The 18,484-nt window shown below is 44.9% G+C and overlaps 1 protein-coding gene across 6 annotated transcripts in view; it reads left to right on the top strand.

The window, feature by feature from the left end:
• The window catches only part of RIPOR2 (RHO family interacting cell polarization regulator 2), a 207,802-nt gene that overhangs the window by 105,015 nt on the left and 84,303 nt on the right, over positions 1 to 18,484 (top strand). The window contains exon 1 of one of the 6 annotated variants that reach the window (XM_012741343.2): positions 16,959 to 17,179. The exons of the other annotated variants lie outside the window; for them this stretch is intronic. The gene's annotated coding sequence lies outside the window, so the exon portion shown is untranslated. Of the gene's footprint in view, positions 1 to 16,958; positions 17,180 to 18,484 lie in introns of those variants that run through there. 6 annotated transcript variants of the gene reach the window in all.

The following is an 18,484-nucleotide window of genomic DNA, read 5'->3' as shown; positions in this document are numbered from 1 at the left end:
GAAGGAGGGGTGCCTCGACAACTTCAACTACTCAATCCTTGTTGTAGACAAATCAGGTCATGTAAACTGAAAAACCACCTCATTTTGTGCCCTTCAAGATAAAAAGAACAAACTACTTGAAACTTTTCTCCTTCCTTCCTTCCTTCCTTCCTTCCTTCCTTCCTTCCTTCCTTCCTTCCTTCCTTCCTTCCTTCCTTCCTTCCTTCCTTCCTTCCTTCCTTCCTTCCTTCCTTCCTTCCTTCACAGGGTCTCGCTCTGTCATCTGGGCTAGAGTGCCGTAGCATCAGCCTAGCTCACAGCAACCTCAAACTCCTGGGCTCAAGCAGTCCTCCTGCCTCAGCCTCCCAAGTAGCTGGGACTACAGACACACACCACCATGCCCGGCTAATTTTTATGTTTGATAGAGATGGGGTCTTGCTCTTGCTCAGGCTGGTCTCAAACTCCTGACCTCAAGCAATCCTCTTGCCTTGGCCTCCCAGAGTGCTGGGATTACAGGCGTGACCCACCGCGCCCAGCCCCTTTTCAGGTATCTTTAAAAGGAAGATTTTGACTTAACGCTGGGATAGTAATCAAAAGCAAGATGTAAAGTCCAGTTTCACTCCAGAAGGCAAATTAAGAATAATTTATATCATCGTTCTTTCACATGTGGACTTTCTATATCTTAAGCTTTTTAATGCCTCAACTTATTTAACAAACGTTTTAGGCGGAAGATACTTAAGGAGACAATGATGGATACAAGGTAAAAATCTTGGACCTTAAAATATAAACGTGAGGAAAATGTGAACTTTTAGGGAGGGCAAGGTTTCTCTTTTCCAATTGAAAAAGAGAAAAAAACACTTGTTTCAAGCTTTGTAAGGACTTTCATTAATACAGAACTTACTAAACAGAGAAAAGATCCTAAAGATATTTCATCTTCTGCTGTATTATAGGTTTAGCCCTAAAAAAAAAAAAAATCATTTCTAAGAAAAATAAAGAGAAGAAATACATTACTGCCTTTTGGAAAGTGGTGAAGTTATAGGGCCACCTTTTCACTGCAATTTTTTTATTCTTGTCTTTGGCTTATTGGGAGTTAAAAGTTTAAATATTTATACTACACAACTCAAACAGCAACAGGGGCAGACCAGCTGGTCCCTTCTCCCTCTTGCCTTCACTCTAAACTGTTCATTCAGTGTAAGTGGTAATGAGCTAATAAACAAGAAGAAAATAACTTGCCTTTTGGATCACAAGTCAAGTCAGTTGGCTGAGCTGTTGAATATCATTTTTTTAATTTTCTAAAAAGTAGCCCTCAGAAATCTCTGGGAAAGGATAAATATGAAAACATTTTCTATGATGGGATTTTTTCTTTCTATTTCTAACACCACAATGCACTGACAGAATGATGTTTTTAAAATACACTAAAGATTCAAATAAGCAGATATGATTTGTGAAAGATACTCTTTACTGCCTTCAGGTAAACCACATGACTAAAATATTAGGAAAAGCAAACTCTTCTCTACCAACTTCGAGTTTGCATGCTGAAGGGTACCAAGGATGTCTTTGTGGTAGGCAGTGCCTCAAGCCCCTATTAATCTCCATTAACATCTCTAAAAATTGAAAAATACATTAAAATTTTAAATCTTAATATAAAGCATAGTAAAAGGCTTTTTAAAAATAGAAAACATTACTATTTTGAGTGATCTGCACTCTACAATCTGAATTAAAAATCACGTGCTTGCTCTGTAAACAGCTTCCAGAGGAGAACCAGACCCCTTTCCCAACCATATTGCTGTATTAAGTACTTTGCCTACAGAAATTCTAAAGCCACTGTTGTTTTCAAATCTTTGCTTTTTCTATTATTCAGATTTCCAAACTGAGGGAAAGTAGCATATTTGTCACAGAATGAACAAAATATTTGAACTCAAAAGACCTACTTCAACTTACTAGTTATTTGACTTTGGGCAAATTATCTAAGCCCTCAAAAGATTCAATTTCCTTTTTTCACGTGTAATTGATGATAATGATGGTGGTGGTGATGATAATGACAATGGTAATGATGGTGGTGATGATGGTGGTGGTAGTGATGTTGGTGGTGGCAATGATAATAATGGCAGTGGCAGGTGATAGTGATGATGCTGATGATGATGGTGGTGATGGTGGTGGTAGTGATGGTCATGATGATGATAATGACAATGATAACGGTGGTGGCAGTGGTGGCAGTGGTGGTGAGAGTGATGATGGTGGTGATAATAGTGGTGGTGGTGATGGTGATGATGATGATGATGACTGTCCACTCAAAAAATTGCTGAGGTTAAAGGAGATAATATATGAGATAATTGAAAATCATAAGCGCTTACTACATAAATGTCAGTTACTATTTAATTGTGATTTTTCTCAGTTGTCCCAGCCTCCCACGTCTATACAATTACCCCTTCTACTCCTGGCATTAATCACAAACCAGGCAGGGTTGGCTTAATTAAAGACACAAGCTGATTAGAGCAGAGCTATTGAGACGGCTCACTTGAAATGCTTTCCTGGGAATATAGAGGTACCTCTGGCTCATGAGTTAGCAAGGCTTGTAGCTATCTGATCTCCACCATGTGACCAAGGCAGGGCTCAGAATCACCCCACTGCTTGACCCAGAATAAGTACATGATTTCTTACCTGTGTTCTGTTACTTTAATCAATCTGGTCTCCACCTGAAAATTCTTTGGGTATCAAAGAGCAACACATGCTATGGCACGTTTCTTGGGGAAAGGGGCCCTTGCCTTATCTAGAAATGCTAAAGGTGAAGAATCATATCTCTAATAGTTTCTTTACACAGGACCTATTTCCTGGGTAAATATTTACTGGTGGTAAACACATCACATCCCCATTCACCACTTTACAGAGTTCTTTAGAAAAGGTAATCTGATAAAGGCTGAACTTTCTGTATTTGTTAAAACATTCCTAATTTAAAGACAGCACTCACTGAAAACTTTAATTGTACATATAGTTACAGTATTTTAGGACAGTAATTAAGATTTTTAAATGAAGCCCCTACAATGTCCCCTTAGTGGTGTTTTGTTTTTGTTTTGACTTCCATTTCTTGTTAAATATTTTCAGTGGTAAAAGCCTCCTGAAGGAAAGCATGATTTATGTGTATTTGTGTGTAAATATATCAATTTCATAAAAAAAGTACAAGAGGACAAATATTAGCTCAGTTGCTTAGTAATATTACTAAATGGGGCAGAGAAAACGTGAATAGAATCAAACCTCTGTGAACTAATCAACATGTATTTATTGAGCACCACTCAGAAGAGTTACAACCAGGCACATCACTTGTCAGTTAGGCTGGAAACGGTCCCAGCTGTGGCAGGGTAGACCAGGAATGGATCCACCCAAACCCTCCACTCCTGGAGAGACAAGTGATAACGAGCTAGAAACATGGTCTTCTGTATGTGAAAAGACCACATCTTGTCATTTACAACATGGATTATAATACAGAAGACAGAGAAAAGCCCCGCTTGTCTTCTAAACATTGAGTATATGCCCAGAAAGACAGGTGTTTATGCCCTTATGACCCACCAGGTACTGCTGAGAACTGCACGGAGTGAGCCTCCGGCTCTCAGCACCATTCTTGGTGTAGGCAGAGGTTGCAAGCCATGGTCTGCAGGCCAGGTCCAGCCCACTGCCTGTGTTTAGACAGCCTGCAAGATAAGAGTGGTATTTACAGAGGAAGATTTGCAATAGATTTGGTGATGGGGATCACCAGCCTTGTACCCCAATTAAGCAAAATGCTATTCCAAAGAAAAAGAACTACATTCTTTTCCTTACTAGACTACTTTTTAAAAAGTGCTCAATTATTATATTTTGAATTCTGTCAATTAAAAAAAGATGTGAAATTTTGTTTTCTCTCTTGTTATATGTATTAACATAATTTCCTCATTTTGACCTCTCGGTCCCCAAAGCCTAAAATATTTACTGTCTGGCTCTTTACAGAAAAAGCCTGTCAACCCCTGGTCTAGGTCATCAACTTGCAAGTCTTAGGGTCATTGAGAGTTTTGTTACCTTCTCTTCTTCTTGCCCTTCCCCTTTTCGTGTCTGCTGGGAGGATCTTACCATTATTAAATCCCCATGTAAGAGGGGACTTATCCCCTGTTATGGTTATTTTAATACTCTTTTAAGGGGAATACATGTCATCACATTACATTGCTCTGTAATACCAATTGGAAGGATGATGAAAAATTGGTGGTCTAAGATGGAATGAAGGCAACATCCTGTAAAAAGAGAAACAAAGTAGGACTGTGGATCTATACTCCCAGCCCAACAATAAATCCAGTGAAAAAAGATAGTACACAGGAAGTGGCCAGGGTCCTTCTCATGTATACCTCTGCATCATTTCAAGGGATCCCTCTCCCCATTTGACTCTTTGGGTGCACACATCTCCAAGATCAGAAGCACTTAGACCTACTCCTAATGAGTGACTGATAGGTAAGCATGACTCAAAGCTATCTTCTGGGCTTTTCCACACACACAAGTCTCCCAGTTCATCAAGGAGTGATAGTGCCAGGCCTCGTGGAGCATCTCCCAAAGAAACCACAAACTGGAACTACATTATCTTTATGGTAGGAGATTACACGGGATTAGCAGACCTTTGATCATTGCAAAAAGTGCTGGCTCCTGCCCACTGCCCTGCATCTATAAGGCAGATCAGCATGTGTCTGCTCAGCCTGCATGTTAATTTGAGAACAAGGAAGGCTTTTCAAAACAGACACAATAGGAAAGATCTAAAAGCACTGCCACACAAACCCATACCACTTGGCTCCTGGTTGCTAAACATTCGAAGCAGCAGGAATGTTTAGCTCTATTAGGCATCTCTGAGCAGTTTTAACTTGCTGTGGGGGAAAAATCTTACTATTAAAAAGAGTTAGGAAACTCTGTGCACTGTTAGTAGGAATGTAAAACGGTACAGCCACTATAGAAAACAGTATAGTGGCTCCTCAAAAAATTAAAAATAGAATTACCATATTATCTAGTAATTCCACTTCTGGATATATACCAAAAGAATTAAAGGCAGAGTGTTTGCAGGGCACGGTGGTTCACACCTGTAATCCTAGCACTCTGGGAGGCTGAAGTGGGAGGATTGTTTGAGACCAGCCTGAGCAAGAGCAAGCTCCTGTCTCTACAAACAATTGAAAAATTAGTTGGGGCTGATGGTACGTGCCTATAGTCTCAGCTTCTCGAGGAGGCTGAGATAGGAGGATTGTTTGAGCCCAGGAGTTTGGGGTTGCAGTGAGCTATGCTGACACCACTGCACTCTAGCCCCGGTAACAGAGTGAGACTTTGTCTCAAAAAATCAGTCTTGAAAAGATACTTGCATACCACATTTATAGCAGCATTACTCACAATTGTCAAAAGGTGGAGTATCCATACAGAGAGGAATGGATATGCAAAGTATGGCACAGCATATAGATACAGTAGGGTATTATTCAACCTTAAAAAGGAAGGAAATTTTGACGGATGCTACAGCATAGATGAACCTTGAGGACATCATGCTAAGTGAAATAAGTCACAAAAGATGAATACTATGTGAATACACTTGTATGGGGTACCTATAGTAGTCAAAGTCTTAGAAACGATAAGTAGATGGTTCTTGCGGATGGGGGGAGGGAATGAGGAGTTGTTTAATGGGCATAGAGTTTCAGTTTTGCAAAATGAAAGAGTTCTAGAGATTGGTTGCAGCACAATGTGAATGTATTTTACACCACTGAACTGTACACTTAAAATGGTTAAGATGGTAAATTTTATGTTATCTATCTTTTATCATAATTATTGTCTATATCTCTACATTGAGGAAGAAAAAAGCTCAGAATGGATACCCAGAATACAAGAAAAAACCAGACAATTCCTGAAAATGTGCAGAGTAGTTGCTTTTTTTGAGCCATGTAAATTTAACAATAGGGAACTGGATTTCCACAAAAGATACAAGTCATTCAGGAAAACTTTCTCTGACCAAGATGGGGTATATCTGACACCATCTTAGAAAGACTGTTTTCTTCATAACAGCACATGTGAGAGATAAGTACGGGATTCTTGCTACTAATTTCTGTCTAGTTGGGAATCACTTTTAGGATCTCTGCATAAATGCTTTGAGATTAGCACTTACTGAAGCTTCTCTAGAGACGAGTAGCATAATTAGAAGATGTGGTCCCCCTAGGAGCTTATGAACTATTTGGGGATATAAGATTTAGTTTTTCATTCATTTCAAGAGTATCTATTGGAAGTCTACCATGTGCTAAATTCAATTCTATTCTGGCTCTTGGGATACAGCAATGAATATAACAAAGTCCCAGCCCTCATGAAGTTATATTGCAGTGGAAAGAGACAGAAAATCAGCAAACATGTGAAAATACTGTGTGCCAGGTGAAGATAGGTGATATGGGAAAAAGTCAAGTGCAGGCTGAGAAGGATAGGGCATGGTGGTCAGGAGGCTTTACTGACAAATGCCCAGAGGCTTGAAGGAAGTCAAGGTCTGACCATATGGATGTCTGGGGAGAATGTTCCAGGAATAGCAAAGAGGCCGTGTGTCTGCAGCACAGAGTTTGCAGGGCAGAGTTGTAGAAGATGAAATCCGAAAGGCTTTGAGGGAGTCAGCTCTTGCAAAGCCATATTGGCCACCATAATGATTTGAGTTTTTACTCTATGTGAGAAGGGGAGCCATCGGCCACAGTTGAGCAAAGTGATGTAATCTGATTTGCCTTACAAAAGCATCATTCTGACTGTTGTCTGGAAAAGAAAGATGGAGGCTGGAGCAGAAAAGCCAGGTGGGAGACTATTGCCATAGTCCAGGGACAGCTAATGGGATATTTACCTGGCCTGATACTGACTGAATATGAGGGGTACAGGGAAAAATAGGCAAAGATGATAATAAGGCTTTGGCCTAAGATTCCGAAAGGATGACATTGCTCTTCACTGAGATGGGGAGACTCCCAGAGGAGCAGGCTGGGGTGAGGAGGGGGTTGCTGTGATGGGAAATCAGGATCCCAGTTCTGGACAGCAAAGTTTATTGCATACACATCAATCGTGGTTGACTTAACAAAGTCCCACTCTAAGCACCCAGGAACTCAGGAAATAACTGTTGAAACATTGACTATAAAGCAGCATATATATATATATATAAGTGAAAATTATTCATTTATCTCTAGCTTATGGGGATTCGACTATGTAACCTATACGGACTGTTTCGTAAGTCCAGGAGTTCAATAATGCAAACTGTTCAGAACACTCTGGGGAGATTAAAGGAAAAATCAGAAGGGAAGGGCTGGAATAATCTGGGCAAGCTTCTCCAAGGTTAATATTTGATGGTGAGAGCTTGACATGCTTGGAGCAGTGTTAACATGATAAATATGATGATCGTGGAAACACATCTATGAACTCTCCATCTTCACATGCTTTTCTTCATTTGGTGCTACATGCAATGCTTGCATTTCTTGGCCTTTTGCTCCAAGGCTGTACATTCATAGAGTGTCAGCAGGAAGAAACCTAAAGAGATTTTTGGTCTATGCTCCCCAAAGAAGGCAGGCAAGGAGTCAATCCCATTTCTAAGCTCCCTCCCCTTTTCCCTTCAGGGAGGAGAATTATCAGTATTCATCAGTCACACATGCGTTTAACACTCAGTAGCTAGCAGGCTGCACATTTGCTTTTATTTTAACTCAAACCCCACAAGCTATGTCTTCAATCACTTCTCTTTATTCTAATTCCAGGGAAAACTTGTTCTTCCTTCTATAAGATAGTCCTCTGTATCCTCAAAGACCATTAAAAGAACATACTAACACACAGTAACTCTCCAAAAACGGACATAGCCAGCCTAATATTTGTATTCCACCAGGCACTTGAGTTGAATAACGTATCTGCTGCCAACAAAAGGGCGAGTGAAGAGGCCCAAATGTCTGTGAATTAGAATATGAGATGCAGGGGCACACGGCCTACAGCTGTTGAACTTGAATTCCACTGTGAATGTGGCACCCAGGGCTGAGAGGCGCATCTCAGAGAGGCTTGTGTACATTTGCTCTTCTAGAACCTGCCAACGTCTGGTGCTTATCCTCACTCTGACTTACCCATCGTCTTGTGTGCAGAGAACAAACCAGAGCAGGTGTTCACATTTATCTTCCTCAAGTGGCCCCTTGAGGCTCTTGGGGGAGGGTCAGTGAAGGAAGAGGCTGAAATGAAGCCCCCCACCCCCAACTCCCCGTCCTGCCAGCAGACAGCTGTTTCAGCCTCTTCCTGCTGCTGCTAATGGAAACATCGCTGGGATTCAATAACAGATATTTAATATGGAATTGCTTAGAGAAGCCACTTTCTTTGGAGATTTGCTTAAACCAAAGCACATGGATTTATTATCATTGCTGTGAAATTTTCACCTCCAGCAGCCTTAGCGTGAATGACCTATTTTGAACGTGACAGCTGATTACACTTCAGTGGCGTGAATAATTTATTAGGTGCGAGAGCACTGTCAACCTAGTGATATTACAGCAGTCCTGCTCGCCTGGCTAATTATGGAGGATGACAGTGCTCTGTCCTGTTGTCACAGCTCCTATGCAAAGCTGCCAGCGATGAGGATTGTGTGTGAGCAGAGAAGGGAAGAGGGGAAATGGGGCCAGGGCCTGGTTCCCACTGCCAAAGAAGGCTTTGTGGGCCGAGCGAGCTGTGCTGCAGGAATTAGATTTCCACTTTTACCTCTGCAAAGTGAAACTGTGCAGGGCCCATGGGGATGGATCTTGTATCCAGTATCCTGATTTTGCATAAAATATGTGTTAGTTGGGGGAGGTGCAGGCTGTGAAAGAGTGACTTAGGGAGGAAAGAGGCATTAGACCCTGAAGCTGCTGGGGTATCTAATGGTTTCCAGGCTTGCAGAGGAAGCACGGGCCTCTTTAACATGCAGCTGGACTCAGAGGCCAGGAGCAGGAATGTGAGCCCTGCTGAGAGAAAGAAGCGCAGAGCCGGGAGGAACCTCTAGACAGGGGGGTGTTCCCTGTGTTTTAAGCTGTCTTGACACTCTCTAGAGTTCTCCCCAGCTTTGTCTGAGTAGTAGTGACAGTTCATTTAACCTCACTGGAACCTCAGTTCCAGATGTAAATTAAGCTCCAAAATGGTGTCCGTGAAGATTGTGAAGATGAACAGCCAGGTGACAAAGTTGTAAGTGATAGGGCTTCTGGGTCTATAATTCCTCCTAAAATCACCTCCTGAAGTTAAGGGTCTCAACTTTATGAATTAGGGAGGAACTGACCTTTAGCAAGATCTTTGCATAGTTGAGGTCAGGGAGAGGGAAAGGAATTAAACAGGATTACGTGCAACAATATCCCTGGCCTAAAATGGAAAGAGAAATAAAAATTAAATTAAATTAAAGCAGGTACCTGAAGAAGAATTTTTTTTTTTTTTTTTTAAGACAGAGTCTCGCTTTGTTGCCCAGGCTAAAGTGATTGCTGTCGTGTCAGCCTAGCTCACAGCAACCTCAAACTCCTGGGTTCAAGCGATCCTACTGCCTCAGCCTCCCAAGTAGCTGGGACTACAGGCATGTGCCACCATGCCCAGCTAATTTTTTCTATATATATTAGTTGGCCAATTAATTTCTTTCTATTTATAGTAGAGACGGGTCTCGCTCTTGCTCAGGCTGGTTTTGAACTCCTGACCTCGAGCAATCTGCCTGCCTCGGCCTCCCAGAGTGCTAGGATTACAGGCGTGAGCCACCACGCCCGGCCGAGAAGAAATATTTTCAAAATATGAACGACTGGATAAAAACAGATTGTTAAAAAAAATTTAATAATCAATAAGTAATTATTAATGAGTATCCATCAGGCCGACTTCAGAAAATTGATGGCTCTCTCAAATTACAAGAAGTCAAATACAATTTATTTACAAAGAGGTGAATTACAAAGGTGGGAGGGTACTGGGATGGTGGTGTCAGCTGCTGCAGCAGTACAATCACCGCTGGCCCAAAGGATGGGAAAGGAAGAAGTTGCCAGAACCTGCCAGGAGAGAGTGAGCTATGTTGTCTGGAGAGAAGCAGTCCTCTTTCATGAAAGGACACAGCCAGCCCAAGGTGATGTCACAGGGAGGAGCCAGGGAATTCACACCCTGACCTCACTCCCATCTCCCATTGGAGCTCCCCATGGGCCAGACCCAACCGGACATCACTGGGCAGGGTGGCCACTGATGTGGTCCCTACAGGTGAGCCCCCAGGGCAGGGAGCAGAGAGAGAAAGATGGAGAGTGGACAGGAAGGTGCAGCATGGGGCAGCCTGCAAGCCAGGGACTGCATCAGGCCCAGGGACACAAAATAAATAAATCACTTTGGAGAACCTCACAGAAGAATCTCTTCTTTTAACATTTCCCCTGGTAATGAGAGAAAAAGGAAGGGATTTATTGGGAAGTACAAGTCAATTTAGAACTTTTTAAAAAGCCTACATATCAAGTACTTAGCATTGTGCTCACATAGAGTTTCCAGTTGCTTCTATGTTCACCTTGAATTCTTTTAAACTCATTTTAATATCTTTGTGCAATAACACATATTGATTAAATATATGCCATTTGTGTTCAGCCTATGGGACTTAGACCTATAAGAATTTGTAAAGTGAACATTTTGCCAAAATTTTTGTCAGTCTAGATCACTCGTTCTCAAAATGTGATCTAAGGACTCCTGGGGTTTCCCAAGACCTTTCAGGAGGTCCCCAAGGTCCTCAATATTTTTTAAAAGTGTAAAATGGTCTTGAGACCAAAAAGTTCACAAACAGCTGGTCTAGATTATGGTATTATATAAATGGGTCTTAAGTCTAAAAAATATTGGGTACTACTGGTCTGGCTTATGTTATTGCAGAAAAGGACCTCTATATGTAATATAATAATAATGTATGAGAAATCTAATCTCAAATTTCTGGAGAGACAGCAATTGTTTGCTACATTTAGAGCTCATTTTATTTCCCATCAACCCCGGAATGTTTCAATGATTATCTTCTATCCATGCAGCCTTCCAGGTCACTTGGTGCAGAAGCTAAAAGTAGAGGTAGAGATGGGGTTTAGGATTGGGATAATTTGACCAAGTGCAGAGGCCTGATTTCAGCACCTCTGGGACATTCATTCTTGGGACATACTAAAATGCTAAGAGTGTTGGCCAAACACGATTCCCATTGTGCAAGCAGATATGTGTGACAATGGCAAGGAAACAGCCTGAGATGTCTACTCCCCTGAGGACCTTATCATTGGTACCAGACACGGACAAAGGATAATGGGGTCCTGCTCTCAGCAGTTCAGCAAGCGGTGAGCAAGGCCCAGCTGTCATTTGAAACATGCTTCCCTGGCTGCAGCTAAGACGCCAATAAATGCAGGCATGTTATGCTCTTTTTCCAGGGGAAAAGGTGGCAGAAGCCAGCAGGGGCACTATGTGCTCTCATTTCTCATTCAGTCAATATTTATTTACGATCCTCTATCTACACTCATTAATATAGAGGTTACTATAGTATATACACAGTTCAAAGCATAGTCCTGACATCAGGGAGCTTATAAACTAGTGAAGAGAAGTATATTAAATATCTACCACAGAAGGAAGGTGTCTGATTGGGTCTGTATTAGGGGAACAGATGATGTATAGGAGGACTCAGGGATGGCCAATGAAGGTGCCTTGAAGGAAGTAGTGCTTGAACAAGGCTTCATAGGCCGGGCAGGAATTTTAGAGACAAACTCACAAAGGTAGAAGAAAAAGTGGCAGGCAAGGGCACAGCAGAGAATTTCCAGGCAGTAGAAATGGCCTGAGCAGAAACACTGGAGCAGAAATTGTCAAATGTTAAAGCCAAAAGGCAGCTTGGCGGTCAGGTTATCCAAACTCTTCATCTGATAAATGAGGAAATCCACAAAGGTTGAGACTTGCACCGAGTTCTTTATTGGCATCATGAAAATAAAAACCCACACGTCTCGACTCTGAATCCAGGACTCTTTCCAGGGCTGTTCCCTGGATACACAGAGGGAAGGGCCAGAGCTCAGAGCCGCGCGGCAGAGCGGTGGTGATGCCGCTGGAGCCGCACCGCAGTGCTGAGGGGCTGGACGCCTCTTTGGACTTTATTCAGACCAGTGTTTCCCGAAGTGTGTTCTGAGATGACTGTGCCAGAACCATCAGTGTGCTTGTTAAAATGACATGGGGAGGAAGTGACCTGAAAATCTGCGTGTTAAACTCCTTCCCAGAGTGAGTCTTATGCACTTCATGAACTAGAAAATTAAAAATAAAGAAAGAGGGAGAAAGATTGGTCAGAGCAGCAAATGGAGGGCAAGAAGTCAATAGATGTGAGCAAGGCGGAGGGCAAAACGTTATAGTATGAGAAAGGAGTCCAAAAATCTTACAACTGGCAGCCTTCCAGGCCAGAATCTGGCCATGCATTTGGGTGGCCACCTACCTATAGGGAACGGTCATAAGAGTAGAGAAGGTACTTCAAAATCAGGGTGTTAGATCCGCCATCCATATGCATATGAACATCATAGTTATGAAGAGAGATTCGATCTCAGTTGTATCTGGTTACCTCTCTCCAGGACTAGTCAAGTAGGCCAAGAGTAGAAGCCAGAATTCACCAGCATCATAAGCACAGGGTAGATATAGAAATATGAATACATGGCAGTCAGTAGATACAACCAAATCTCTAAGAGACCATCTGATTAGAGCATCAATTTCACTTCTTCATAGCAGTGATTCTTCAGGCATGTTCGAAGTTCTATATTACATATCTGAAGCTCTAAGTCAGGAAACTAAATTGGTTGCATTTTGGATGTTCCTCTGCTTTCTTCTGATGAACTGTGTATCTACTAGGATTGATTGATGGAGTCAAGAACAGTTGGGCCAGCCTGGCCAATTATGTTCCTCACTGGCTTAAACCAAAGACTTATTTAAAAAATACCCATGACAGGAGAATAGGATACAGCTCATTGATTGAAAGAGACCATTTTCAGTGCTGCTGAAGTTCAAAATAACACAAAATAACCACAGTTCCCATGGCACCCATAATACTTCCTCTTCTGCAACATACACCTCACTTATTTACAATTGTCCTCAATGCCAGACTCCACAAGGCAGGTTTCATGACTACTGAGCTCACCTCTGTCTCCTGCCTTTAGCAGAGAGCCTGGCACCTGAGTTGCACTCAATTATGTGTTGAAATAGCTATCATTTGCACTTAGGCATGTTGGTTTTGGGTTTGTTTTTTTTTTTTTTGAGAATAACAATTTGTTTAATTTTTTTCTGTAATAAATTTGTGGCACATAGACTGGCAGAAGGTGACATAGGGAATCCATTTGTATTTTCTTTATTTTTAATTTCGCACTTATTTTATTTTATATATTTTTTTATTTTAGCGTATTATGGGGGTACAAGTGTTAAGATTTCGTATATTGCCCATGCCCCCCTCCCCCCTCGAGTCAGAGCTTCAAGTGTGTCCATCCCCCAAACGTTGCACCTCTTACTCATTGTTTGTATATACCCATCCCCTCCTCCCCCTCCCACCCACCCAACACCTGATAAATGTTATTAATTAAGATTGATGTGTGAGGAGGAGAAAAAAACTCTAGTATGGTAAACTGTTTCTTCTTTAGAAGGAACCATTCCTTTTCATTGGCATGAAAGAGCAGGGCAAGAATCTCATACCAGGGGGTTTTCTATAGCATCTGCACCCCCAGTGCTGATAAGCTCTGGGCTTCACGGTTTCCCTGGATGAGATTACAAGGACTCAGCCAAGGCTTCTGAATGCTCTGCTCAGTGAAGTTTTAGGGATAGAAGAATCCTGCTTAGAAAGTGGTAGGAACCTAGAAGGAAGTAAACAGTGTCATAAGAGAGAGAATGGAGACAAGGAGAAATTGGCCACTCAGGAATGAAGACTTACTTCAGTGACCACAGCAAAGGCAGTGATTTGAGAGGCAGTGTGAAGACCAAGCACCAGGAGAATGGGTGTGGGCTCTTCTCTTTATCTGGTTACGTGAGCTTGGACAAATCACTTACTTCTCTGGAATTTGGACCAGACAATCCGATAAAGATTTAGACCTGTGCTGCCTGGTCCCTCACTCGCGCATGTGCTTGCTCTCTAGGAATGCTCCTGCAAGAAACTGTGGGGGCTACAAAGTCGCCCAGCACAGATCTCATCTCCAGGAGCTCAGAGTCTAACGAGGGAAATTGGGCCTGTGTTGACCCTTCACCTTCCATACCCCACACGCTGTGCTCCCTTCCTGAGGGGGCTAGTTCCAGCAGGGGTGTGGGAGGTGTATGTGGATGCAGCTCATTACACCCCCTTCCTTCCTGTTCAGTGCTACAGTCCTCAATCCAGGATGCTGAGTGGGGCAAACTCAATGAAAACCCAAAGGTGGCAATCCAGGGAGCCACTCCATGCTTCTCTCTGGTCTCTGGTCTCTGCTCTCTCTTTCTCTCTCTCTACACACACACACACACACACACACACACACACACACACACACACACACCTCCTCCTCCCCACCCCCAGTCATGCCCAAGCCTCAGCAAGATACCCTTCAGCCAAAAGGGGAATTTGGGGTGGGGAGTGGATTATACTACCTTAAAAAGAGCATTAAATTTGGAATCCTACCTGACTGAATACTAGCTTCACTTCTGTGATCATAAGCAAGTAATTTGCTTAGTTTATCAGAGTATGATTGTTCTTATCTTTTAAATGGGGACATTAATCGAAACAGAGCTTGTAAGCTTAAGTGAGATAATGCCTGTAAAATACCTAACATCATCCACGTCTTCTCTCTTTTCATCCTCCTCCCCCTCCCGCCCATAAAACTTATACATCACAACTGTCCCGTTACTGAGTCAGGAAGGCAGTGGAGGTGGAAAGGTGGGGAAGTGGAAAGGCTGCTTCTGTCCAGGGTGGGTGCTAGGCCCTGCCCCTCCCTCCACACTTGTCCCGTGCAGCCTGTTAGCACTGGTGCTGATCCCCCGTAGCTCTTTGCCCATTTGCACCCACACCTCGGCTGCATAAATCTATGCTTCTTTCCAGGTCTCTTTCTCCAACATGTAGTAAGTGGAGAAATGTTTGAAACTATCAGCTTCCACACAAATAGCCATGATACCTGGTGGAAGGTGCCAGGCATCTCGAGAATAAGCTAAGATACTATAAAAAGTTCTGAAGTGAGAGGGCAAGGAAAGAGGTGAGGGTATGGGGAAAAACGGATGCAGACTGGGGTACTGATGCTGGATTTTGTTGAATAGATGTGGTTATTCAGAGCTGGGCAAAGTCTATGTAGTTGGAGATAGGCTGGGAGGGGGTTGACAAGGGAAATAAAAGGATCAATGGGAGAGTAAAGGGGTGCTGCAAAATGACAGGGTGATCCATCTTTCGTTCAATACATCCTTGCGGTGTACCTGCTCGGTGCTGGGCAGGCAGCGTATCAGGCAGGAACGGTCCCGAGAGAGACAAGAAACAAGCAAAAAGGCAGATAAAGTCTTTATAGTTTCCGATCGATGCTATAAAAACACAGAGTATTGAAAAAGAAAATAACTGGGGGGGGGGGGTGAACTTAAAGATGTGGTCAGGGAAGGCCCCTTGGCGAGTAGGACCCATTCAAGTCAATCAAACTCACTAGAGACTTACGTATTGACCGGATTCCCCATATTGAAAACATACGAAGAATAACTTGCCAGGCAGGCTGGAATATCCACATCATGTGCTCAACACATTTTCTCCCTTGAAGGAATGCCTACAGGAAAGGACTGGGCGCTGTCAGAAATCATTTTGTTAAGATGGAAGAAGGGTGGGGGAGGGTTCTGGAAAAGTCCAGCTGTAAAGAAGGGCTCAGACTGTCAAGGCACAGCTCGGGCCACCCTCGTGGTCTATGACAGTAACACAGCGACTGGTGTTTGCTCCCGGGTGTTCTCTCTAGGCATCTTTTTGTTGTGTCCTTAGGTGGCTATGCCGGGGCTGATGGGGCGATGGTTCTCGCGGCTTATATTCCAGGCCTGACGACGCAGTCCCCTCACCACCTCTGGATGCGGGTGTTTCCGGTGTTCACACCCTCTCCCGGGATGTCCTCTTTTCATCAACGTCCAGCCTCAATGATTCTTACTAACTCCTTCACAGAGTGACTGAATCCCAAGTTCGGGGGTGGGGGGAGGCATGGATACACCGTGCCATACTGTACTATTTAACTTATTCTAAATGCACAGTTTACTCAGTATGGTGACCTTATAGATGAGGAAACTGAGGCATAGCAGGGATTCTCTATTTAAGGATGAAAGCAGAGTCAATACCTAGTCCCTGGGTCCTTGCAGAGTCCCAGTTCCATACAATTTCCACTTTAAAAGACCGTTTTTTGTGGAATGTTTTGTCTATCAAGCAAACCCATGCTTTCCCAGAGGAAACCTTTATGTATAATTCAAATCCAGCAAAACAAAATAAAAAACAACTCTCCCCATCATTATGAGAGCTGTGTCTAAATAAGCCTAGCAGAGTGTCCGGGAAGCAGCGGGGAGGGGGGAGGCGGGAGGGAGGGGTCCAGCACAACTCTTGCCATGGGCAGCCACCCTCCCCGCCCCCCCTATCGCCCCCTCCCCCACCGCACCCCACCACCGTATTGTTTCCAGTGCACAGCCCAGGCTCTCTATCAGAGATCCCAAAGTGTTAGCTGGAAGGGCCGTCGGTTGCCTCGGCTCTTCCCCCTGCCCTCTCCCTCCAGCGCGCCGGGTCCACGCTCGCTCCCCGGCGCGACTCCAAGGCTGCGCAGCCAGCTAGCGCAAAGGAGCCCGGCGCGCCGGCGGTCAGCTGGAGGCACGCACCCAGGCTGAAGTGACTGTCAAGCAGCTGTCTCCACCCGCCCTCCCCTCCCCGCGAGTGACGCCGCCGGCCCCCGCGCCCGCGCCTCCCCCTGCTCGCGCTCCCCGCCCCTCCGCCCGCGCGGCCCTGCTCTCTCCGCGCTCGCCGCCCTCGCGCGCCGGCCCGCAACTTCGCCCCGCGCGCCGCCGCCGCCGCCAGCCGACGCGGGAGGGCAGCCGCGCTGGGGACAGCGCGCGGGGACCCGCCGGCCTCCTGCAGCCCTTTCCCCCTCCACCCAAGTGAGCGAGCTCAGGCTGTCCGCAGAGCCAGGCGTGCCGGCAGCCCGGGCATTGCGCTGGTACCGAGGCTTTTCATGCCAGAGAGCACGGAGTGTCCCCTGACATGACAAGGAGCCTTCGTCTTTAGGTAGGTGCACCTCTTTCTTTCTTTCTCTTTTTTTTTTTTTTGCTTCTGATTTTGCGTACAACCCGGCGAAGTCTGTGTAGGGAGGGGTGTCCGCGACTTGAATGAGCGTTGCATGTTAAGCAGCCGTGGAGACTGGAGCGTCCCCGGTTTCCTCCACCCTGGGGGCTTCGGGCATCCGATGCTGATGCTCGCAGCGTAGAGAAGGGAAGTTGCTGAGAGCAAGGGGCACGCGCACTGCTCGCTGACAGGGCTGAAGGATGCCCTGGAGAGTGGAGGAACCGGCCAAGGTTAGAGGAGCCCCGGCAGTGGGGGTGGGGGCATTTCTGGGGAAAGGAAGGGTTGGGCCAGAGGATCCGTGCCGGGAGTCCAGGAGGGGTGTGCGTGCGAACGCGTCCAGGTGGGGCCCCGGGTGGCCCCTGTTACAGAACGACCCTGGGCGCCGGTGGAGAATCCAGCTCAGGGCTGGGATTTAGGTCTGTAAGGTCTTAACCTGCCCCCGGCTGCCCTACTGAGCGTGGCTGTGAACCAGCGTCTTCCTCAGCGTGTCTGATTCCAAATTGGCCGAGTGGGGTGGGCAGATGAGAATTGGGAGAAGGGACAAAAAATGGGAAATATGTTGCCTTGCTGTCCGACCTGTGTCAGGAAAGGCAGGGGACGGGAGGCACCTGAGGACAGGAGCGCCCTGGCAGGTGTGTGGCGGGAGGGGCTGAGAAGAGAAGGGTCCGCGGCTCTGTTGCTTGGGACTATAACCTCTTAGCCCCCTCTCACGGGTGTGGGCGGAGGGTAGAGACACCTCACTTTCGTAAGAAGTAGATGCTGTGTGGAATTAAGTAATTTCAAACAGAAATTATCCAGGAAGCCATCCAAGTGTTAAGGTGGCAGAAGCACTGTGCCAAGTGACAGCTCCCTTGGGAGCAGGAGAGCAAGTGGAAAACCAAGAGAACCCGGCTGATTCTGGGGGGGGTGCAGTGAGACTGGCAGCCTCCTGGGTCCTAGCCTCGGCGGTACCTGCATGTTGCTTGAGTGACAGAGGAAAAATGTTCAAGCTTTTTGTCCAGGAAAATAGTTGTGATTGTCTCAGAAAACACGTTGTTTTTTTCTCCCTGCTCTCCACTTCTCATGTCCATGCACTTGGTAGAAGGTCTGGGACTGTGACTAATCGTTGCCCACATTCCCAAAAAAATTGTATGTTGCCCTTTCTACGGGACTGGGTATTTCGCATGAGCATTTGCTCCATTGTGTCCTGACACATAATCATTTCTCCCTTTTCATTTTCTGTCAGGGTTGTCTGGCTCTGAGAATGTC

Source organism: Microcebus murinus, chromosome 15, assembly GCF_040939455.1.
Source record: "Microcebus murinus isolate Inina chromosome 15, M.murinus_Inina_mat1.0, whole genome shotgun sequence".
NCBI classification, from domain to species: domain Eukaryota; kingdom Metazoa; phylum Chordata; class Mammalia; order Primates; family Cheirogaleidae; genus Microcebus; species Microcebus murinus.
Note: the sequence above shows the minus strand (reverse complement) of the source record. Positions and strands in the feature narration are given on the sequence as shown.